The 23,253-nt window shown below is 40.5% G+C and overlaps 3 long non-coding RNA genes across 3 annotated transcripts; 2 read left to right on the forward strand and 1 right to left on the reverse strand.

The window, feature by feature from the left end:
• Positions 1-480: 480 nt before the first annotated feature.
• LOC131218863 (uncharacterized) lies at positions 481-4,681 on the forward strand. Its single transcript, XR_009157874.1, has 2 exons — positions 481-1,023; positions 2,367-4,681. It is a non-coding gene; the product is annotated as an uncharacterized LOC131218863 (long non-coding RNA).
• Positions 2,562-2,943, reverse strand: LOC131218865 (uncharacterized). The gene is made up of 2 exons (XR_009157876.1): positions 2,830-2,943; positions 2,562-2,730 (listed from the first exon to the last, which is right to left on the reverse strand). It is a non-coding gene; the product is annotated as an uncharacterized LOC131218865 (long non-coding RNA).
• Positions 4,682-12,985: 8,304 nt separating the features above from the next.
• LOC131218864 (uncharacterized) lies at positions 12,986-22,977 on the forward strand. Its single transcript, XR_009157875.1, has 2 exons — positions 12,986-13,556; positions 22,531-22,977. It is a non-coding gene; the product is annotated as an uncharacterized LOC131218864 (long non-coding RNA).
• The last annotated feature ends 276 nt before the right edge of the window (positions 22,978-23,253 follow it).

Below are 23,253 nucleotides of genomic sequence, written 5' to 3' on the forward strand. Positions count from 1 at the left end.
TGGACGGGCCTGATCTTTTACACTCTCATCACGCCGGCCCACGAAGTCGGCCTCCATCTTTATATAACGAGCCCATAGTTCCGTAATCCAGACCGTGGATCTGTTGTCCCACTGTAGATGGGCTATACTAAACATAGACTTGATAAAATAATATCTTCAATTGAAAAAATTTCATATCAGTCACTCGAATCTTCCAATGTGGTCAATTTTCTGGGCATCCTCCATCAGAAGTGGGGCCAAACAGATGCATGGTCTAGATCTTGGGACCGTGGGCCCCACATGTCAGAATTTAAAACCAGTGTAACCTCTACCAAGACTACGGCCACGTATCGTACAGACGCTGTTGTTCGACTAGCCACACGCGGGTGGACTCTGAGCTGGTCCAAACGCCTGGCCCCAGCACAAGATCACCTAAAGCAGAGTTCAGGCCAAACTGCTCACAGGTGTGGCCCACTTGGACAAGTTACCAGTGATGTTTGCATTAGATATTCTTTGTGGTAGGGGCCATCTTTTTGGACGGCTTGAATTTACGCAGCACTTGCATGCGAATCGCCTATATAATTACGCGTGTTCAGCACCGACTATCCAACAACAGCTACTCGCATTAGGAGCCGTTGGATTAAAATGGACGGTCCACGTTAACAACCCGGAGATTTAAAGCTTCGATTCCGAAGCGTAGGTTTTCAATCCAGCTCCAGTCGGCAGCTTCTCTTTTCCTGGAGGAAGAGAGGTTGCCTCTCCTCGTCCCTCAAGACCCTCCATTTTCAGGTCAGTTGCCAGCAATCCGGTCCGTTCATCTCCTGGGCCCTACTGCGGCTGGACCATGCCCCAAAAATCTGGGATATTAGACGTTCCCAGTAGCTGGATCCATAGCGTCCAAGATTGGCGGCTACGATCATCCGAATCGCAGCGATTTTTGGGGCATGGTCCATCCGTGGTGGGGATCCCTAGGACTCCCTCAAAAGGCATACAGATCGGAAGATGCCAAGGAGCTGTTAGGGTTTTGATTTTTTAACTACGACGGTAAGCCCCGATCTCTTCGTCTGAAGTTGCTCGCCTGAATTTTAGAAATACGTTTCGTTGAAATGATGGTGATGATGATGATCTGATATCAGGCCGCTGTTCCTCCTTTTGGAATCGATCTTCATCGTGATTTAATCGATTGCATGAGATCCAAACAGATAGCCTTTTATTTCACCAGGTCGATTTCGATTTCCTGTTCTCCGTCTTCTGAAGGTCGTTTGGATTCATCGAAAGCTCACTATTTTTTTATTTTTTATTTATTTATTTATTTTTTATAAAGTTTTATGATCCCTAACTATTTTTCTATGTTGGGTTATTTGAAACGTTGAAGCCCTAAATAATGAGTTTATCTCATTTTAGGGTGCGTTTGGGTGCACCAAATATCACGGAATTTCATGATTAATTAGTTTAATTGGTGAAAATTTCATGAAATTTGGTGCAACCAAACGCACCTTTATCTCTATTATATATAACGTGAGTAGTAGTGTTTGGCCAATTTTATCCCTTCAATCAGTCATTGGGGGCGTGGATTTGGATTTGCCCCAAAGCCATGGATTTACGGAGATGTGGATTTGGGAAATTCAAGAATTTTGATGATTAATAAGTCTAATTTGGTGAAAATTTCTTGCAATTTGGTGCAACCAAACACATCCTTATCCGTACCCCCCCCTCACACACACATGTATTGTTTGACCAATTTTACCCCTGCGGTTAGTCACTACGGGTGTGAATTTGGATTTTCCCCAAATCCATGGATGTATGAGGGTGTGGATTTGGGAAATTCAAGGATTAGTCAAATCCTCAATGAAAAACAAAGAAGGGAGATTTGAAATCCGTGGATTTCACTAATCCCTGCTGCAAATCCCCGACCCCAACAACCTCCTTGATTTATTGCGATGGGAATTCATCTACAGTGGTATGATGCCCGAGAAATCTTCTTTGGACCAATATCTTATGGTTGTTGAGCAATTCCACGTAGTATTCCTTACCTTAATCTTCTTCTTCTCCTTCTTTTTTTTTTATTTCTTTTTTTTTTATTTCCTTTTTTTTTTTTTTTTTTTTTTTTTTTTTAAGGATAAATTGAAAATTTTATTAAGGGTAAAAAATAGCAGCAAAGGAACTGGAAAAAATGAACGGGGAGAAGCAAATTATGCTATGTAGTTTCTCACGTTGTGATTAGTTCTGGTTGCGTCTGTATCTCTATTTTTATTTTATTATTTTGGGTTCTTATTGCTTGGTATTGGAGCAGTGATGGTCCACTAACGTTTCTTTGAGTCTAGTTGCGTCTGTATCTCTATTTTTTTATTTTTATTTTGGGTTCTTATTGTTTGCTATCGGAGCAGTGATGGTCCACTCAACGGCCCATTGTCACGAGTGATTACATTATGATGTTAGAAATGACAATGGTAGAGCACTTGAACGGGGTGTTTGGATTGGAAGTTACTTTAGATAAGCGGCATAAGTAGCTTATCTTGGTTTTTTACTTATTAAGTAAATAAGCTTGCTTGGTAAACAACGTACTTGTCAGCTAAAAAGTAAAAAAAGCATGTTTTGTTTCCAACATCACTCAAGTATTTATCTCTCGTTTTTGTTTGATCCACCCTCATATTTACCGTGGATCAGGTGGGGCCAACCTTTGATGTGGGTTGTTCATTGTGGGGCCGTGGGCCTCACCTTTGATGTGGGCCCTACATCATGTAGGCCCACCTTGGACGTGTGCATTAGGTGGGGCCAACCTTTGATGTGGGTTGTTCATTGTGGGGCCGTGGGCCTCTTTGATGTGGGCCCTACATCATGTAGGTCCACCTTGGACGTGAGCCATTCATCATGAGGGTCCGACCTTTAATTTGCACCATCCATTATGTAGGCGCCCCATAGATGTTGGTTATCCATGGTGGTCACCATCAATGTTAGTCCATCGTGTGGGATTCACCTTCAATATCCACTGCCCATCCCGTCAACCATCCATCATCTGAGCCCCACCTCTGATGTTGGCTGCCCCCACTTGGATGTGGGCCACTCATCATTAGGGCCGACCTTTGATGTGGACCGTCCATCATGTGGGGCCCACCTTGACATGGACCGTCCATCCTATGAAGCCCAACTTTGATGTTGACTGTCTGTCATGTGGGCCCCACCTTCACTGTGGACTGTCCATTATGTGGGGCTCGCCTTGGATGTAGGCCATTCATCATTAAGTACCAACCTTCGATGTGGGCCGTCCATCAGTTGGGCCCACCTCAATGTGTGCCATCCATCATGTGGGGCCCCACTTCAATGTCCACTGCCCATCATGCGGAGCCCACCTTTGATGTGGACTGTCCATCATGTAAGCCCCACATTTGAATTGGGTTGTTCATCATATTCGCCTGTTAATATGGGGTCATCTGTCATGTGGGGCCCACATTAACACGGTGTCATCCATCATGTGGGGCCCACCTTTGATGGGGACAGTCCATCATGTAGGGCCTTCTTCGATAAGGACAGTGAGAGAGAGCCTCCTTTGACATGGACTGGGAATGAGAGAAAAATAGAAAAGTAACAAGTCAACAGGTTTTTAAAAAATTATTGAAATAAGTAGCTTTTAGCTTATTTGGTGGTATCCAAACAGGCCCAAAAGATCAGGGAAGTTCTGCCTCATCCTTAATTTTTGCAGTGGTGCTGCTTGTCTGGGAGAGGTAATTGAATCATGGGCTTCAGCTGTTGGGGCAACATAGTTATTTTAAACCCCTTTGCAAATCTAAGATTTCCATCTGGTTTGAATCACTGTTCTGGCTTTCTTTCCAGAAAATCTGGCCATTTCCCTCCTCAGGTGGGCCATGGTTAAAACAAACCGTTATGAAAGTCCATCTGCTTTGTATGCTGTTGCCCACTTGTGGTGTAAAATGGTCTGTTTTTTGGATAGATCTAAACAGTGTAGCCCACATGATGGAAAGCTTGCATTTTTCCTAGTGATTTCAAATTCTCGCTGCTGCATGTAGGGTGCTCATGTGTGTGTAGGGTCACAAAATCTGGACTCCAACCTTGTCTTGAGGTTTGTTAGTGCCTAGAATACATGCTGACTGCTTGCAACAGGTTACGTCTGGACTTCTGCTGTTGGAATGGTGTCCCTTTTAGTGTCCTAAACTGTTTATATGTCATGCTTCCCTGTGGATGAGGTATGCCCAGAAAACCTCTTGGATTGAAATATTTCAGTACTTTCATTATTCGATTTTTAATGAGGCCACCCGTATTCATACCAAAGGAGTGTGTCTGATGGTATTTTTTCCAGCTATTCCCATCCAAGGTGAGCTCAATCATATAGATGGTTTGGATCATGGAAAGATGACACGGCCAGATCGTAAGGGCGAAAGTCCAGATGTATCTGATGGGAGCTTATTGGGCTGTCTCAAGGCAACATGTACTTGATTTGCATGGGGGATGTACATTTATTTGAACCAGCTATTCCCATCTAAGGTGAGGTCAATCATATAGATGGTTTGGATCATGGAAACATGATCCCAGATCCTAAGGGTGAAAGGCCAGATGTATCTGATGGGAGCTTATGGGGCTGTCTCAAGGCAACATTTACTTGATGTGCATGGGGGATGTACATTTACTTGATGTGCATTGGGAAGTGGAATCGGTCAATCGCTTTTTCATACATTGCCCTTTTTTTCATAAGGTGTGGGAGCATTTTCTTGTTCTCTTTCATATTGATTGAGTGATGCAAGGTCAGTTAAGGACCTCTTTCGGGCCTGGCATGAAGGTAGGGTTAGCCAATCCGGGAAAGTTATTAGGAAGCTTCTTATTATGACTCGGTAGCTTCTTATTATGACGATCCGTTGGTGTATTTGGGGAAAGACTGAAATAGTAGATGTTTTTGGAACAAAGGATATTCCTGTGGAAGATGTTATTAGCAAAGTTGAATTTGTCGTTTTGGAATGGGCATCCTATGTGAATGCAGCAAAGTAAAGTTGAACTTGTCGTTTGGGAATGGGCATCCTATATGAATGCAGCAAAGCCAATCTCTCTCTCTCTCTCTCTCTCTCGAATGCAGCAAAGTCAATCTCTCTCTCTCTCTCTCTCTCTCTCTCGTTGTAGTTAGCTTGTATTCTTTTCTTGCCTTTTGGGGCGGGTATTTCAATAAAAGTATGCCATCTTTTGATTAAAAAAAGGCGAAGTGTGATAGTTGATAACTGATATATAAGCACTTGCAAATTGCAAATGTGAACTTGTTCAACCCAAGTTAACCCAACTAAATCAAGGGTCCCATCAATCATTATAGATATCTGATCTTCCTAAAATCAGTTTTGTTTTATCATCCCAACCGTTTGTTGAATGGACCTTTGGTTGTTGAATTCAAACTGTTAGCTAGTTTCTGTTTCCGCCTTTAGTAAATGTTTGCTAATTGTCCACTTTGATACTAAAGATCAACTTAAAATTAAGTATTTTAATCTTTTAAATTTGGCCCACATGTTCAATGATTCATTTTGAGTTTTAGACCTATCTGTTGTTATGGTTTTGAATGTCGGTATCGGTCGGGGTGTCATGATTCTGAATGTCGGTATTGGTTGGGGTATCGGCCTGGTGGAGAAATGATATAATACGGTGTTGTGCATCGGTATGTGGGTTGTATCAGTCATAATTTTTTTAAAGCAAAAAAAATTGGAAAAATAGAAAAAACAATAAGATATCCAAGAATCCATCATTATTTATTTATTTATTTATTATTATTATTATTATTATTTTTTGACCATGTATTGGACAGTGTATCAAACCATGCTTTGATGAGAGTGTTTGCATGTTGGTTCGACTTGTGGAAGGTTAAGTAAATGGTCTCTGATTTGACCATGAATCAAGCATGATTTGGTAAACTAGAGCTCATTGTATTGAAATACAACAAAAAAAAAAAGAAGATGAAAAAATATATAAAAAAGGTGAAGGTCTAAATCTAGTCTAAAATGAGTTTTTAAGGTCTCTCACCTTTTTTTTTTTTTTAAATATATATTTTTTTAAAATTTTTATTTCATGGTTTAAATGAAAAAAGAACTGACTTGATCGAAAAAAATAAAAATAAAATCAAAATTAAGCTTTTATGGTTGTATTGGCCCCATATCGGTGCCGCTACAGGCTGTTACGAGTTATTTATTTATTTATTATTATTTTTTGTATTGGGCTGATACGAACTGTTTCCCATAGCCGCCTATGCCGATATGGATAATGATACGGCTGTAGGATACGTTATTTGACGCAGGACAGCCCTAATTATGATGCATGCTCATGGAGATAATTAAATAGCGGAAATAAAAGGAATAAATGATCTAAAATTCTAACAGTAATCATCATAACTGAGAAAATCATAAAAGAAACATGCAATGGAGCGGGCCATCACTACAACCATGGAGTGTGGAATTCAATTACTACTTAGGTTGGATCCGGCGAGGGATGAGACCTCCCGATCTTGCATGGTCACACCCAATCGATCAATGAAAATCACTAGTCCGAAGAACCAAGAAGTTTCTCAGATTAGGGATTTGAGAATTTGAGAATTTAGGGTTTAGATCGGTTCTCAAGATTTTGATCGAAGAAGAATTAGCCAAAACTGAAAAATAGAAGGAAGAAAGTTATTACCTTGAAGAAGTTAGAGGGTCACAAGAAGAAATTAGAAGAAGAAGATCAAGGGGAGAGAAGAAGCACCATTAGAGAGAAGAGAGGAAGGAGGCAACCAAAGGGTTTGCTTTTCATTAATCAATAGTTGAAATTCGTGTTTAGGGCTTTACCCCACTTAAATAAGCAAATAAAGACATAAAATTACTAAAATACCCCTCGGATAAGCAAATAAAGATATAAGATTACTAAAAGACCCCTAACTAAGTCAAAAAACGTGTAAATAACATAAGTATGGAAAAGTTTGGGCGCTCGGTCTTTTTTCTCCAATCTTCCTTCACATGTGCCTTCCCTAAGTGGGGTCTTCTATATGTCCAATCACATGTGAAAGGTCTTCAGCTCCTCAATATTCGCCTATCCACAAGGACGGCACTTGTGGTTACCGTTTTCTTCGTTGGTACACCTTGAATGCACCTGTGTCCGCATCAATTCCCCTCGGGTGAGAAAAACTCGACCCCGACGAGTTGAAACTTTTGTAACGCTCAAGTAGATCTGGATCAATACCCTGCAATGCGTCGCCCGACAGCCACGTAGATTCAGACGATGGTTTGTTTTTTCACCTGACAAGATACCTTTTGAAACCCCCATCTCTCGTGGATACTTTCTCGTCATCCAAGATTTCCTCAATTGCTTCTTTATGGGTAATGGATGGAGGAGGGGGTGGAAGGGGTTGGGTAGCAAACTCAGAAAAAGGCCATGAAAGGGACGATGTATCAACAATGGGAGTATGGGCACGGACTAGATCTTCCACATTAAAAGTTGGATTAATGCTCATTTCAGATGGAATGTCAACCCGATACGCGTTGGACCCAACCTTTTGTAATATCTTGAATGGTCCAGCACTACGTGTTTGTAATTTCTTTGCTGATCCTTGAGAGAATCGCTCTGGCCTTATTCGCACCATTACATAGTCTCCTTCTTGAAATTCTTGCACTCTACGATGAGAATCGGCTGAAACTTTATAATCATCATTGCTCTTATTTAACCGTTGTCTAATATGTGTATGCAAATCATGAATATGGCGTGCGAATGCATCGGCTGACTCAGAAGACCTTTGGGTAACAGACATAGGTAAGAGATCTATGGGCATTCTAGGTTTATAACCACTTACAATTTCGAAAGGACTCAACCCTGTAGATCTATTAACTGACCCATTATAAGCAAGTTCAGCAGTTGGTAAAATTAGGTCCCAAGTCTTAACATGTTCACCCACTAGACAACGTAGAAGATTTCCAAGGCTACGGTTTACCACTTCAGTTTGACCATCTGTTTGTGGGTGGTAAGCAGTAGAAAATTGCAAACGAGTTCCCATAATGTGTCACAGTGTCTTCCAAAAATAGCTAGTAAATCGAATATCACGATCAGACACTATGGTTTTAGGTAACCCATGGAGACGCACCACACCATCAAAAAAGATACGAGCAACATGAGACGCATCTGACGTCTTCGAACATGGGAGGAAATGCGCCATTTTAGAAAAACGGTCCACAACGACAAAAACGGAATCGTGCTTTTTTATAGTCTTGGGAAGCCCGAGCACGAAGTCCATACTAATGTCCTACCACGGAGCATGTGGCACTGGCAATGGCGTGTACAACCCGGTATTTTGCTTTCTTTGCTTTGCCACCTGACATGTTTGACACTGCCCTAAAACTTTGGCTACGTCTCGCTTGAGGCTTGTCCAATAGAAACGATCTTCCACGAGGGCAATGGTCTTATCATGACCAAAATGGCCAGTTATCCCTCCTGAATGAAGCTCCCAGATGAGGAATTCACGAAGGGACATACGGGGAATACAAAGTCTGTCTCCCTTAAAAAGAAAGCCATCTTTAAGAACATATTCATCCATAATATGTTGGTTACTAGAGAGCGACGCGTAAGTACTCTCAAAATCAGGACATATGGGGTATTCATCTTTCAGTTGCTCAAATCCGACTACCTCTACATTCAAGAAGTTGAGCAACGCCACTCTCCTACTAAGGGCATCCGCTGGTTTGTTTTCAACTCCGGCCTTGTGTTTCAAAACAAACGAATATTCCTGAAGAAATGCTACCCACTTGGCATGCCTTGGGTTGAGTTTCTTCTGAGAATACAAATATCTCAAAGCCTCATGGTCAGAAAACAAAACGAATTCTTGCGGTAGGAGGTAGTGTCGCCAATGTCTCAGGGATTGCACTACCGCATAAAATTCTTTGTCGTAAGTGGAGTATTTTTGTTTTGCCTCATTCAGTTTTTCACTAAAATAGGCCACTGGGTGTCCTTCTTGACTCAACACTCCACCTATACCGACACCAGACACATCGCATGCTACTACAAAGACTTTAGAAAAGTCAGGTAGACGCATGACAGGAGCTTCCACCATCTTGCCCTTAATTTCTTTAAAAGCCTTGACGGCGGCTTTAGACCACACGAACTCTCCCTTTTTCATGCACTCGGTAATGGGAGCCATGATCGTGCTAAAATCCCTAATGAACCGACGATAAAAAGTTGCTAGGCCGTGAAAACTTCGCACCTCATGAATGTTCTTTGGTTCTGGCCACTCAACTATGGCCTTGACTTTTTCAGGGTCTGCCCGTATCCCTTCAGATGACACTATAAATCCTAAGAACACAACTTGGTTAGACATGAATGCACATTTCTTAAGATTAGCGTACAACTTTTCCTTCCTAAGGACACTACAGACCTTCTTTAAATGTTCAAGGTGTGATTCCTTAGTGGTACTATAAATAAGAATATCGTCAAAATACACTACTAGGAATTTTTTCATGAACGGCCTCAAAGTTTGTGTCATCACCCGCATGAAAGTACTGGGTGCGTTAGTCAAGCCGAATGGCATGACCAACCACTCATATAGCCCATCTTTCATCTTAAACGCCGTCTTCCACTAATCTCCTAGGCGTATACGAATTTGGTGATATCCACTCTTGAGTTCTATCTTAGAGAATATAGTAGACCTGGCCATCATGTCAAGTATATCATCAAGTCTAGGTATAGGGAACCTATACTTGACAGTAATTTTGTTTATGGCACGGCTGTCCACACACATGCGCCACGTGCCGTCTTTCTTTGACGTCAACAATGCAGGCACGACACACGGGCTCATACTCTCTTGGATGAAACCCTTTTGCAGAAGCTCATCAATTTGCTTCTTCAACTCTGTATGCGCTGCAGGGTTCATCGTGTAGTGAGGAAGGTTCGGTAAAGTAGACTCTGGGACAAGATCAATGACATGCTGTATGTCCCTCATAGGTGGCAACTCATTCGGTAAGTCTTCAGGAAATATATCACTGTATTCCTTCAGGACCGAGGTCACCTCACAGGGCAACTCTGATGAAACCTTAGGTGTAATTTCTCTAGCCATAAGGGCATACACCATAGAATCCTCCTTAGCCTCTTTTTCAAACTCTCTTGCGCTGATTATATGTAAAGACTTAGGTTTGGATTTCTCCATTTCTCTAGGCTCACTTGCCTTCTCATCCTTCTTCTTCCCTAGTGTATTCTCAGGTGGCATGGGATTAAGTTTGATCTTTTTACCATTATACATAAAAGTACACGCATTCGAACGGTTAAAGATCGTGACATCATTATCGAATAGCCACGGTCTACCTAGGATAACATGTCCCACATCCATAGGTAAAACATCACACCACAGGGACTCTTTGTATGACCTAAACTCGATGGGGACTAGACACTGCTGGGTGACAGGTAGGGATGTCTTGTCAACCCAAGAAACTTTATACGGGTCTGGATGAGGTGTGGATTTCAGTTTTAAGCGATCTAAGGTGCTAGTGGAAATCACATTCTGACAACTTCCACTGTCCACTATCACCTTACAATTCTTTTCACCACACTTGGCAATAGTGTAGAAGATAGTGCTTCGACGCCAGTCAGCACTACTTCTAGACTGAGCTAACACACGCCTGACTACTGCAAGCGTTGCTTCTCCATCCACTTCTTCATCAGTAAGTCCTTCTTAAGGGTGATACTCTTCAACTTCATAATCACCCTGATCATCTCCACCCTCGTGGGACTCGCTTATAACTAAGGCTCTCCCACGGCTCTTCGTAGGACACTGATTAGACATGTGGCCAAGGTTGCCACACTTATAGCACCTCATTTGGCTCATGTTACTAAGACCGGCACCAAGAACCCCTTTGCCCTTGTCCTCCCTAGGCCTAGGCGGAATGGTCGCCTGTGCCTTAGGTTGATTACCAATATTAGGTCTAGTTCCTTGGGAACTAGATCTAGCATTGGAGTCTCGGGACTCAAAGCGACGAAAGACAAGAGCCTTCAGATACTGCTTTAACTCCTGCACGACTTGATATGCTTCATCTAAGTCCGTTAAGGGCCGAGTAATAAGCTCGCGCTGAAGATCCGCACAAAGGCCCGTCTTAAAACGCGATAGCGTTACTAGAGGGTCTTCTCGGATATCACATCGCATCACATACTCTTCAAATTTAGTGATGTAGTCAGCGGCAGGCATTGACCCTTGGCGTAAGGATTGCCATTGGTCAAGGAGCTTCTGACGGTATGAGAGAGGAAGGTACTTCTCCTTCAACTTCTCTTTCATCTCATACCAATGTGTGATAGAGGCTCTATCAACTCTCTCTATCCTACGCTCGGTGTTGGTCCAGAAAAGCTTGGCTTGACCCACAAGCTTCATCTTAGCAAACCGTATTTGACATTTTTCTGACATGCCATACCACTCAAAGTAGTGGTCCATGTCAGCAACCCAGTCAAGGAATGCCTTGGGATTCAAGCGTCCATCAAAACTCGGGGCCTCAACTCTCACACTCTTCATCGCACGCTCATCTGGATCATAACGGTCTTGATGACTACATGTGGCTCGTGCCTCTCGCACCACACCACGACCGTTACCACGATCTCTATCCTTACTACCACCACGTGTAACAGCACTTTCTTCAATGATTCCTTCCACTTGGGAGTGCGCATCTTCCCCTACAGCGGGGTTTTCCTTTTGGGACACCTCTAGTTGCTCCACCTTAGTCATGGTAGTGGTAATTTGGTTCTCAAGGCGGGTAAACTCACGCCTTTGACCCGCTTCTAGGGCGGTTATCTTTTGTATCAATTGAGCAAGTTGCTCAGATAACTGCTCGTTATTCATGGTAGGTTGAAGTCCGAAACCTCTACCTCTTCTCGTGGGCATACAATGAAGACTTGAACCAAACTCTACCTAACTAGACTACTAGGAGTTATGACTTTCAAGATGAATGCGATGAATGCAAAACTACTATGAACTGACACAATTAAGCTGAAACAGGAAACAACTCAAATCTGAAAATGTTCCAGATTAGGAACTTTCTAAAATTGGAAAGTTTCTAAAATTGAAAACTTTCTAAACCTGGAACTTTCCTAAGTTAAACCTAAAAATCAAAACCCTAATTTGATAACTCGATCTAGACAAAAACCATGCAAGCCTAGGCTTTGATACCAAATTTGACGCAGGACAGCCCTAATTATGATGCATGCTCATGGAGATAATTAAATAGCGGAAATAAAAGGAATAAATGATCTAAAATTCTAACAGTAATCATCATAACTGAGAAAATCATAAAGGAAACATGCAATGGACCGGGCCATCACTACAACCATGGAGTATGGAATTCAATTACTACTTAGGTTGGATCCGGCGAGGGATGAGACCTCCCGATCTTGCATGGTCACTCCCAATCGATCAATGAAGATCACTAGTCCGAAGAACCAAGAAGTTTCTCGGATTAGGGATTTGAGAATTTGGGGATTTAGGGTTTAGATCGGTTCTCAAGATTTTGATCGAAGAAGAATTAGCCAAAACTGAAAAATAGAAGGAAGAAAGTTATTACCTTGAAGAAGTTAGAGGGGCACAAGAAGAAATTAGAAGAAGAAGATCAAGGGGAGAGAAAAAGCACCATTAGAGAGAAGAGAGGAAGGAGGCAATCAAAGGGTTTGCTTTTCATTAATCAATAGTTGAAATTCGTGTTTAGGGCTTTACCCCACTTAAATAAGCAAATAAAGACATAAAATTACTAAAATACCCCTAGGATAAGCAAATAAAGATATAAGATTACTAAAAGACCCCTAGCTAAGTCAAAAAACGTGCAAATAATATAAGTATGGGAAAGTTTGGGCGCTCGGTCTTCTTTCTCCAATCTTCCTTCATATGTGTCTTCCCTAAGTGGGGTCTTCTATATGTCCAATTACATGTGAAAGGTCTTTAGCTCCTCAATATTCGCCTATCCACAAGGACGGCACTTGTGGTTGCCGCTTTCTTCGTTGGTACACTTTGAATGCACTTGTGTCCGCATCAGTATTCATATCCATGCCTACTGTACAACCATTGTTGAGTGCATATAAAGCACACGTGCTGCTAGTATCAAAGTGTTTTATTTATTTATTTATTTTTTCCCCTTAAATAGGCTAACATTACAGGAGTGGTTTGCTAAGTCCATACATGTGTATGAGCCGCTTCATGTAAACGCCACATCATGTGCCAACTTGTTATACGTGTAAGAAGCTGTATATCATGTAGATCCCACCATCTACATCCCATGGACAAGATGTTAGGCTGTGCCAATTTTCTGGTGGGCCACAATGTTGTCAAACCTCTTAGTAAGACTTGACTAGATTGATGAGCTGATGGCTGGAGTTTGTGCCATAGCATCAAACTAATGTAAAGAACCTGATAGACAGCCCGGATCTCACAGTATATGCGACGATGGCACAGTTGTTGGCATGTGGCTGAGATGCCTTATAGATGGATGTTGGCTTTCATGACAAAATATGTTTTTGGTCTTCTGCTGTCTCTTTCATGCTTCAGTTCTAACTGGCGTTTATAGGAACTGCTACTCGATCTTTTACTCATCTTCAATCCACAGCTGTTGACGGTATGATATTCTTCTTCTTTCATAAATTTTAATGTCTTTAATTAAAGTAAATTTGACATCAAAATGACATCAAGAGTCAACAAGGCTGGACCGGTTTGGACCAGATCACCCAACAACAAGATTTGCTCCAATTCGGGTTTTAAAACAATGATTAAAACTGAAATATTGCTCCAATTTTTCTCATAAATGTTGCTAATTGCAACAAGTCATATCTATTGACCAAACTGTGGGATCTACAGAAAAGGCTCTGAGATGAAAGTCTTACGTGGGATTTGGAAAGGTGATTGAACTAAAGCAACCTTGAGGATGAGGTTATTTTCATCGAAATGGAACATATGATCCCAAATAATATTGTCAGTGGAAATTATCCAATGACTGATTCATTTTGGCCTTGATCTATGGATAATGGTGCAATGGTCCCTTTTATCAGTGGTGGTACATGTTTCTTTTATGGAGTACATGTTGAGTAGCCTGCAAGCATTTGCAGGTTAATTTCCCAAAATATTGCCTCTGTATGATCTTTTGGTGGAGCATTAGATCTGCAGATATGCTTTGAAATTGATGAACCAATGATCTGTCACGTGTGTGTATTTCACTGGATTTGGGTGTCTAAGTTTCCAATATTGTTTTATATATAAAAATGTTTAGTTATTTGAACCAACTTTAATTACATTACTGATGTTATATACAACCATGTGACAGCCTTAGTTTGTAAAATTTTACATTATAAGCCTTCTGAATGAAGCTGGCTATATAATGGTCATGATGTATTTAATGACGAATGACCATTATATGGGCCAGTAGAAGTGAGACAAAATCCTGTTGTAATGGCAGATTATCTGTGAACAGTTTAAATATAGAAAAAGCTGTGAAATTGCTGGCAATTGAAGCTGTTATAATGGTTTTATGAGGTTGGTTATGAAGGTCGTAAAAGGCATTATAACCGCTAGTCATTCTCGAAGATCGAAATTATGTTTTGAGGTCTATAATGGCTAAAGCGACTGTTGTAACTGTTATAGTGACTATAGAGGTTGCGATGCCTCTCTCGAGAGAAAAATGTGAATACTTTTTTTTAGTAGGTAAGCTGGGACTGAACTCGAGATGTAAATGTTTCAACACGCCCTGTCTACCATTGAGCTACGCACTTGAACCCAAAAATTTCAACTGTTATGCAGTTGTAGTATTGTTTTGAAAAATTATGTAGAGAGGTATCAGCTTTGTTTGTCATTTACTTTTGTACTATATACTCTGATGCACAAATAGATATGAAATTCAGATGAATCGGTGACATCACGTTGCTTGTCTTCTTCAGAGAATCAAAAACTTCATTAGGGAAGGAAGTCACCAACTGTTCTCACTCTTGACTAAAACCACTGGGGAATGTCCAACAACAACACTAAACCGTTATGAAATTGGTTATCAGCAAAATGTCAAAGAGAGATGAAGAAATTTGAAAAATCATAAACACACAAATTTGACCAAGATATATCTAATTGAAAATTTTTTGAAGGCTTCCAGATTTCGAATGTATCATGGACAAAGGGTTTATCTTTACCCAACGAGGTTTGGGTGAATGGTCTTCACCATAGGTTTGCTCCCTAATCCCAATAGGTGAGGGTTTGATTCCCCTCCTTGTCTTTACAAGGTACACGTGGTTGTGGGTGATTCCTCTTATCCGCAGGGATTAGTCTCACTTCAAAAAAGAGGTGGGGACACCCTGTGTCTTAAAAAAAAGGGGTTTATCTTTAAAGATGTAGTAACATTTATGTTTTCTTTTTTCCTTTGTTTTTTTAAAGAAAGGTAATACTATCAGGGATTGAACCCTGGATCACTCACACATGCTACATTGTCTCTACCAGCTCATCTAACGAGCCAAAAGCTAAAGATTAGATGAGCCAAAGACTAAAGATTGAGATGTAATTGTGCTGTATACGTTTTGTATGTTACATTATTCTTCATTAATGGGGCTTGTTCCTGGCTTTTATTCTGTCCATCGAGTTAGACTAGACTTCCTGATAAGAAATAGAGCGCATCATGTTGATAAGTTCCAAGTTCCTAGAACAAAGCTGTGTTCTTCCTGATAATATATAGAGTTTGCCGTGTTACCAAGTTCCAAGTTTCCTAGAAAAATTGATCTAGGAAAATAAATGAGATTCCACATTAAGTGTCTAAGCAACTCAGTAATTAACCCAGAAAATAAATTGTAAGCAGTGTTTTGAATTGTGCCTGTAGCATAGCTTAGCCGGAGCCCTACATTGTTCTACCAAATAGGGTAGGAAACAGAAGAAGCTCCAAAATTGACAAGTGAACGGCTAAAGAGTAACAAGCATATTTAAATGGTGTAAAACAAACACAAAAGGCTAACTTTCGTAAAAGAAAAGACTTCCGATTGCGAACCCCATTTCGATTGTAGAAATCCACAAAGCCATTGAATGAGAAGACTTTGGCTGATCAATTGGCCCTATAGGGTTTATTTGTTGTATTTTTGAGAGCATTGGAGGCCAAATGAAGGAAATAATTAAATTTCCCAGTGTCTCTGTCCTTACGCCATGGTGTTCCATTACGGCCATTATGGGGCTGTATTGGCCATTACATAATGGTAATGGTACCAACTGTTTCACGTTTCATGAAAAAAAAGACCTGTATTGGGTCCTGCAACGGCTGTAACCGTAATGGGGCCAATGCGGTTTTTCTTTCCTTTCGATTATTAAAAAAAAAAACAAAAAAGAAAAAAAAATTGTAATATTAACGGTGGCGGCTGTTATGGCTACTGTTACTGTTACAACACACCTTGCTTACAGATTTGAAGCTCAAAAATTATGTTTTTTTATTGATTGTATAATGTCATCAGCTCGATAGAGCTATGTTCCAACCCCTTAATATCTCTTAATGAGTTCTTTTTTATTTCGGATGAAGATTTATAGTTTCTTTAGGCATTTTTGCAATTTTTTAATTCTTTGTAGGAGGTTGACTCCTTTGCAATGTTGTAGGTTAGGATTATTTTACAACACTTCTCTGTGTGGGGCCTGCTGTGGTGTGTATTGGCTTGGCATGCGATCCATCCAGCCATCACGTGGGCCACCATGCTTCAGTGGAGGTGTTTGGTTGGGAGTGCATTATTTTTCTAGTGTGGCCCACATGATGCTTGGATAGTTCGGTTTTCTTAGGTGGTTTACTGCTGTTCATTGTCTTCTACTGTGTGGCCCACGACCCAGTCCAGCAGAGTGGAGGCTTTTTGCTGTTTTTTTAATACTTAATTTGTACTATTTATTATATTTCTTCTTGTGGCTGTACATTGATTTCTGTGGTGTGGCCTACTTGATGATCGGATAGGCCTGATTTTGTGGGGCATTCCATCATCGTAGTGAAGGCTTTTTGCTATTTTTTATACTTAATTTGTACCATTTATTATATTTTTTCTTACTGTTTAAAAATAAAAATAAATATAGAAGTATTGTGTGGCATATGCGGTGCACACTGTTAAAACACAGATTGTGAGAAATTGTTATTACGGGGGCCACTTCAAGGTCGCAACCTTATTATTTAGTACATTTCGCTGCCATGCTTTATATAGTTATTTCCACAATTCACGAGCACACAACTTAAAAGTGGATTTCTGCAGCATATATAACAGCTACATTTACAGAATGCTCGACCTTGTCCTAAAAGAAATGCATCGTAAAAGCTGTAGCGGCCTTCAACAGTTTTTATTGTGAGATGAACTTTTGATAAGATTCACGCGTATCTACCACTAAAGCAAGTATACAGCTGCTGCTACCTTTGACTATGTTGCTGTAATGGCTATTTTGTAATTTTGAGAGGACCGGATGCAAGCCTAGAAATTGAATATAGCATGATAATCAAGTTCTAGTTCGAGTGGGTTGGTTTAGAACCATCTTCTGTTTGTTAGCTTTTGCTCTGACACAGTTATCAGGAAAGCTTTTTCTTTTTGGATATTCTTATTTGCTTCTTGAGAATTGATATGGCATGGTCTCCATTTAGTTATCTATTTCCTAGAAGGATGCAGGAAACCCATTGCCTAAGGGCTTGTTTGGATGTCCCAGGCAATGTGTAAGTGCACTAAGATCTTTAAAAAAAAGAAGGCAACTCCACTAAAGTGGATTTCTGTTTTTAAACACTTCCAAGCAAGTGATGCTTATCGGTTGGTTGGAGCTCAATCCACAGCCAAACGGAACCTTCCAAAAGAAGCTCAAGAAGTGGAGTAATGAAATGAGGAGGAAAAGTCAAGGTAGGTATGATGAAATTGTTAAGGCTCTTGCAAATTGGGACGAGGAGGAGAGTGAGGGGGCCTCACGGGGAAGAAGAAGAAAAGAAGACGACGACTATTGTGGGAAGACTATAATGAGATGAGTAGACCGGGAGAGAGAGCTTGAAGGCAATGATCTAGTGCCTTGTGGCCCAAGGAGGGAGATTGGAAGACAACTTTCTTTCTCCACATCTTTGAAGAAGATGAAGAAAAGCTATTGAAAGAGTATAATGAGCTGAGTAGACTAGGAGAGAGCTTGAATGCAGAGATCTAGGGCTTTGTGGCCATGGTATCCAGAAGCGGTTACGTAATGGTGGGTACCGTTATGCATACTGTTACCATTACGTGTTATGAGGCCGTAACGGCTGTTATAGAAAAAAAATGGCTTGCAACGGCTGTTACATTCCCGTTGTTGTTACGGCCTGTATTGTAACGGTAAAGGATAGTGGCCGCTATGGCCGCCGCTACCATTATTGAATACCTTGCTTGTGGCTAAGAGGGGGATTAGAAGACAACTTTCTTCCTCTGCATCTCTTACTCGAGAAGAAGAGGCAGTGTGATTAATAAAAATCAGTTTTTTTTTTTCTGGAATGAAAGAATCTATGGACTAGTGTTGGATGGTTTGGGTTTTAATGCTATATCCAAGGTGTTCCTTAACCGTAACGGTGACCATAACGGGCACCACCGTTACCTTTACGATACGAGGCATGACGGTTGTTACGGCCCCATAAAGGCCATTACGGTCTTTTTTTTTTTTTTTTTTTTTTTTAAAATTGAAAAAAACCTCGAAAAACCTGTATCTGCCTTATAATGTTGATTCAAAAGTATGAAAAACATGTATCTGCCCCATAATAGACCATTACGGGGCTGTTATGGCCTTTATAGGGGATGTAACATGCCGTTAACGGCAATTATGGATCATTTTTCTCCATAATGGCCGTTACGGCCGTTACGACCCCGTAACACGTAACGGTTGCCACCGTTACCTTTACGTAACGGCCTTTGCAGCCCCGTAACAGCCTTTACAGCACACCATGGCTATATCTCAGTAGAAGAGGCAGCTCTTCTTGAAAATCAATTTGAAGAAGGGGAAATCAGAGGGCGTGGTCATTGAGTTCGAGAAATATAAGGCCTTGGGTCCTGGTGGCTTTATGTTCAGTGTCTTTCAGAACTGTCAGGAGGCGATTAAGTCAGCTAATGAAAGTTATTTTGTGAGAGGTAAAGACTATAGATTCTACCTAATTATGGACAAACCAAGACTAAAAACTTTTGCCAAGTTTTAAGAAGGTTATTTCGACTATTATTTCTCCATTTCAAAGGCTTTTTATCAAAGGTAGGAAATCCTTGATTCAGTTCTCATACCAAATTAGTGCAACCATTCTTGAAAGTAGGTGAGGGCTCTAGGGTTGGTGTGCAAAATTGATATCGAGAAAGTTCATGGTCACATTGAGTGAGATTTTCTCATTTACATGAGATAGTATATGGCCGCGTCATTTTCGGCAATCCTAAGTTGGTTGCCAGTTGTTTCATGGCTTGGTGCCAGGGGGATCCCCCATGCCATTTCTATTCTCAATGTCCACTGAAGGCCTTAGTGAAATGTTTTACAGAGCATGGAAGTGCAGCCTCCCAGAGGGATTTTGGGTTGGTTAATTGGCAGCAACGACATCCCAATGGCAATTTGTCAATGCGACTGATATGATAGGATGGCAGTTTGCATTTTGACTGTCAGATATTTTGAGATAAGTCTCTCTCTCTCTCTCTCTCTCTCTCTCTCTCTCTCTCTCTCTCTCTGTGAAAGATGCAGTCTCTGTTCTTAGGTTCAATTTGGTAAAAAGTTAGGGTGTGGAAGAGGGAAGATGGGGCAGTTCTCAAAGAGATTGGGTCGTAAGATTGAGAATTTTGCGATCACATTGCTGGATCTTTCACTAGGGCCTAAGACCCCAACCGCTGTGTGGGACCCAAGATTTGAAAAATTCGACAGAAAGGCTAGCTTTGTGGAAGAGGAATTGTCTTTGGGAGGCAGGGTAACACTCATAAAGCAAGCAACCTTATCAAATCTCTCCAAGTAGTATCAATCCTTGTGGTGTTTGGTAAGAAATTAGGGAAGATTCAAAGAGACTTCGAATGGTGAGAAAAAGAAATTCCCCCTTGTCGAATGGAAAGAAGTCTAAAGATCGAAAAATGAGGGCGGCTTCATATTAGGCCATTACAGAGGTTGAGGGAAAGAAAATGGCCTTCTATGCAAGTGGTGGTGGGGGCTTTATGGGGAGAAGAATGCTCTCTGGTGGAAATTTGTTTGCAAAAGGTAAGGAGTTCTGATAGGGGGTCAGATCTAGTCTTGGTAAAAATTTAGCAATGGTTCCAATATTTGGAAATACATTTCTTCTTTCGAAATATGGAAAGGTAAAGATTTTCCTTTTAGAGAAGTTTCAAATAGAGAACTGATTGTCAAAGTGTTATGGATTCCATGGAGGCTGGGATGGTTTGGAACCTCAATTCTTGAAGAGATGCAAAAGATGAGGAAAATGAAGCCTTTTCTGTCTTTCCTGTAGCTCCAGTCTTGTTTCCTTTCCAGAAGAGATGGAGAACACTAGAGGGTTATTTTGGAATGTTGAAGAATAGGAGAATGATTTCCATGGAGATCTACTTTTCTACTGCTTTGGGAGAAAGTAGTAGTGGAAATAGTTTTCCATTTTCACATTTTTCAAAACATGTTCTATGTCAATTTCCATGGTTATGAGAGACGGCTCTCACTATTTGACCATTTGACCTTTTAACATTTCTATGAAAAACAACTTTGCTAAACAAACAGAGTAAACAAAAAAAAAAGAAAAAGAAAGAGTATACTTGAACTTGATTGATTTTTGTGGTTTCCCCTATCAAGAGGATTCTGTTGCTGCTTTTGGTGTCCACTTTTTGGTTTCTCCCTATCCAAACATGTTTATTGAAAAGGAATTCCTTGGGTAAATTGTCTGCAAGATCTCTCTCGCTCTCTCTTTGACTGAATTTTTCGAAGCTCTCTTCAAGGTGGTTATCCTTTGCCATAGGCATCAGTTTGGAATTTAGCTCGCATGGAGTTTTGTGGGATCATGTTTTCTTTCAACATTATTTGAAGTCTCTACATCATCAACCTCCTAAAGAGGGGCGGTGTGTAAAGGATGAGGAAACCTTGCATCAACTTTTTCCCAATTTCTTTGTGGCAAACTAAACATGTTTGGATCTCTTGCCTGTTTAGATAGGAGATGGAATCCATATTGTAGACGTGGAAGACCTCTACGGAAACGGAAAACTGTGGAATTCAATAATGATTCTGTTTTTTCGTTTGCAATGTAGTGTTTTTTATTATTTATTTATAGAAATGTTAAAAGGTCAACGGCCAAATGGTAGGAGCCGTCTCTTGTAACCTTGGAATTTTGACTGATGTTTTTAAGAAGTCAATATTTACATTTTGAGTAAAACCCTGGAAATGGAAATTAATTTCCGTTTATATTTTTCTCAAATGGTAAAAAAGTAGATGCCATTGAAATTTGTTTCTTTTCCAAAGTTTCCATCATTCTGGAAAAAAAAGGCACTTAGGAAAATGCTTGGAGATGTTTTCAGTGGCTGGGTAATGGTTTGTGTTAAGAAAAGAGGAGAGGTGCTATGGTGGTTGCTTCCTTTTGTGCTTGGTTGGAAGATTTGGTAGCTATACAACTTTGAACAAAGAAAAGATTTCCTTAAAAAAAAGGGTAAGAAATATCTATGTCAAGATTTGGAGAGAAGATTAAGGGAATCATCAGTGTTTGGCTCTTTATCCCTGATTTTCCAAGGTATCATCGCTTCCAAACTTGGTAGATATTGATTGTCCATTTTGTCGAGCCAGGATCCAATTACCATCCAGGTGATCCAATGGGTCTCGCCTAGGTGTGTGGAAACTCAATTTCAATGGGAAGTCCATAGGTAATCCTGGTCCTTTTGGAATTGGTGAATTATTAGGAATGAAAATGGTTGCGACTTTCATGGCATTTTCAGGTTTCCATCCTTTCAGGAGGTGTATCTGTGGCTGTTTCTTTTGTTGTGGGAAGGTTTCCATGTTTTCAACGGAAAGTTCTGTGGAGAGGTTATTGTGGAGGGTGGCTCAATTGAAGTTATGGGAGTTAAGCCATGTGTTTTAATGAAATTAGGTATATAAGTTCTAGGTTGAAACATTTTGTTCTGCCCTTATAGGAAGACAAACCAATTTCATCACCAAGGCATTAACAAAGGAGGGTGGCATTCATGAAGATCTTTGTATTGGGGTTTTGCTTCCCATTTTGTATTGCTTTTGCTCTTCTTTTATTTATTTATTTATTTTTTTAAATTATATAATAAAATACTAGTTATCTCCTCAAAAGGGAGAAAAAAGGTGTGCTTGTAGCATCATCCTTCTGATTATTTCATTTTGGAAAGTCAAATATCAAGTAGAAACATTTAGCATTTTGGCTTTTAAACAAACCACAACAAAAGCATGTTTCTAAATTTCACCTTTCCATTCAATAAATTTAATGGTTTCATTTAAGGTTGTACAAGTAGAAATTGCTGAATTAGGGTAACATTTTATTGCTATTGTCAATTTTCCTAATGCCTTGATCAATGAATGTGTTGACATCTTTTATAAGATATGTTACAGTGAGTTGTCCTTCTTCCCGCCAAAATCCAAGTGACTTTATTTGCTACTTGCCACTGTAGGATTGGATACAAACGACATTACAATATAAGCAGTCTGTATTGTTTCATGTCTGTGACCCTACATTTCTTTCTCGTCCTCTTGGGCCTACATGTAATAACTGGGCTTTGGGGTCATTAGTGGGAGGAACTCTATTGGCATGTGAGTGGTGTCAATGCAAACTTCTTCATGGACAGTTGGAAGAGCCCGGGTAGAGGAGGAAGGTGGGCAGCCAATCGTGATAAGTTTGCCGGTGTACCATTTCAAAGCCAACTGAAGCTGTTGGGAGAGTGACTAAGATGATGATGGTGATGACACAATTTAAAATAGGAATATTCAAGAATGCAGCAGTAAATAATACAACTTTTACTGTTTGGTACATGTAATTTATGATTTATTGTGGAGTATTTTGAGTGCACTAATGTTTTCTTGAAATTAGAATAAAATGTTTGTGAAACTCTTCTGGGACTCTTATCTGTTCCTGTGCCTGCTTCCTTCACCCATGCCCATTTCCTGCTTCTGGTAGTTATGTAATGGATACTTTTGTATACTGTCTAATTTCAAACATGCATTATATGCACTGAGTGGGTGAATTTCATGGCTTCTCCTCTCTCCCTCCCTCTGTAGGCAGCACCCCCTGGCAGGAATATCCTTGGTGGCATTACTCTATGGGGCCCATGTGAGGCGTGTGTTTTATTTATCCATTTTGTCAGTTCATTTTGAGGCATGAGCTAAAAATGAGGCAA

The sequence above is a fragment of the Magnolia sinica genome, chromosome 11 (genome assembly GCF_029962835.1).
Source record: "Magnolia sinica isolate HGM2019 chromosome 11, MsV1, whole genome shotgun sequence".
Lineage (NCBI taxonomy): Eukaryota > Viridiplantae > Streptophyta > Magnoliopsida > Magnoliales > Magnoliaceae > Magnolia > Magnolia sinica.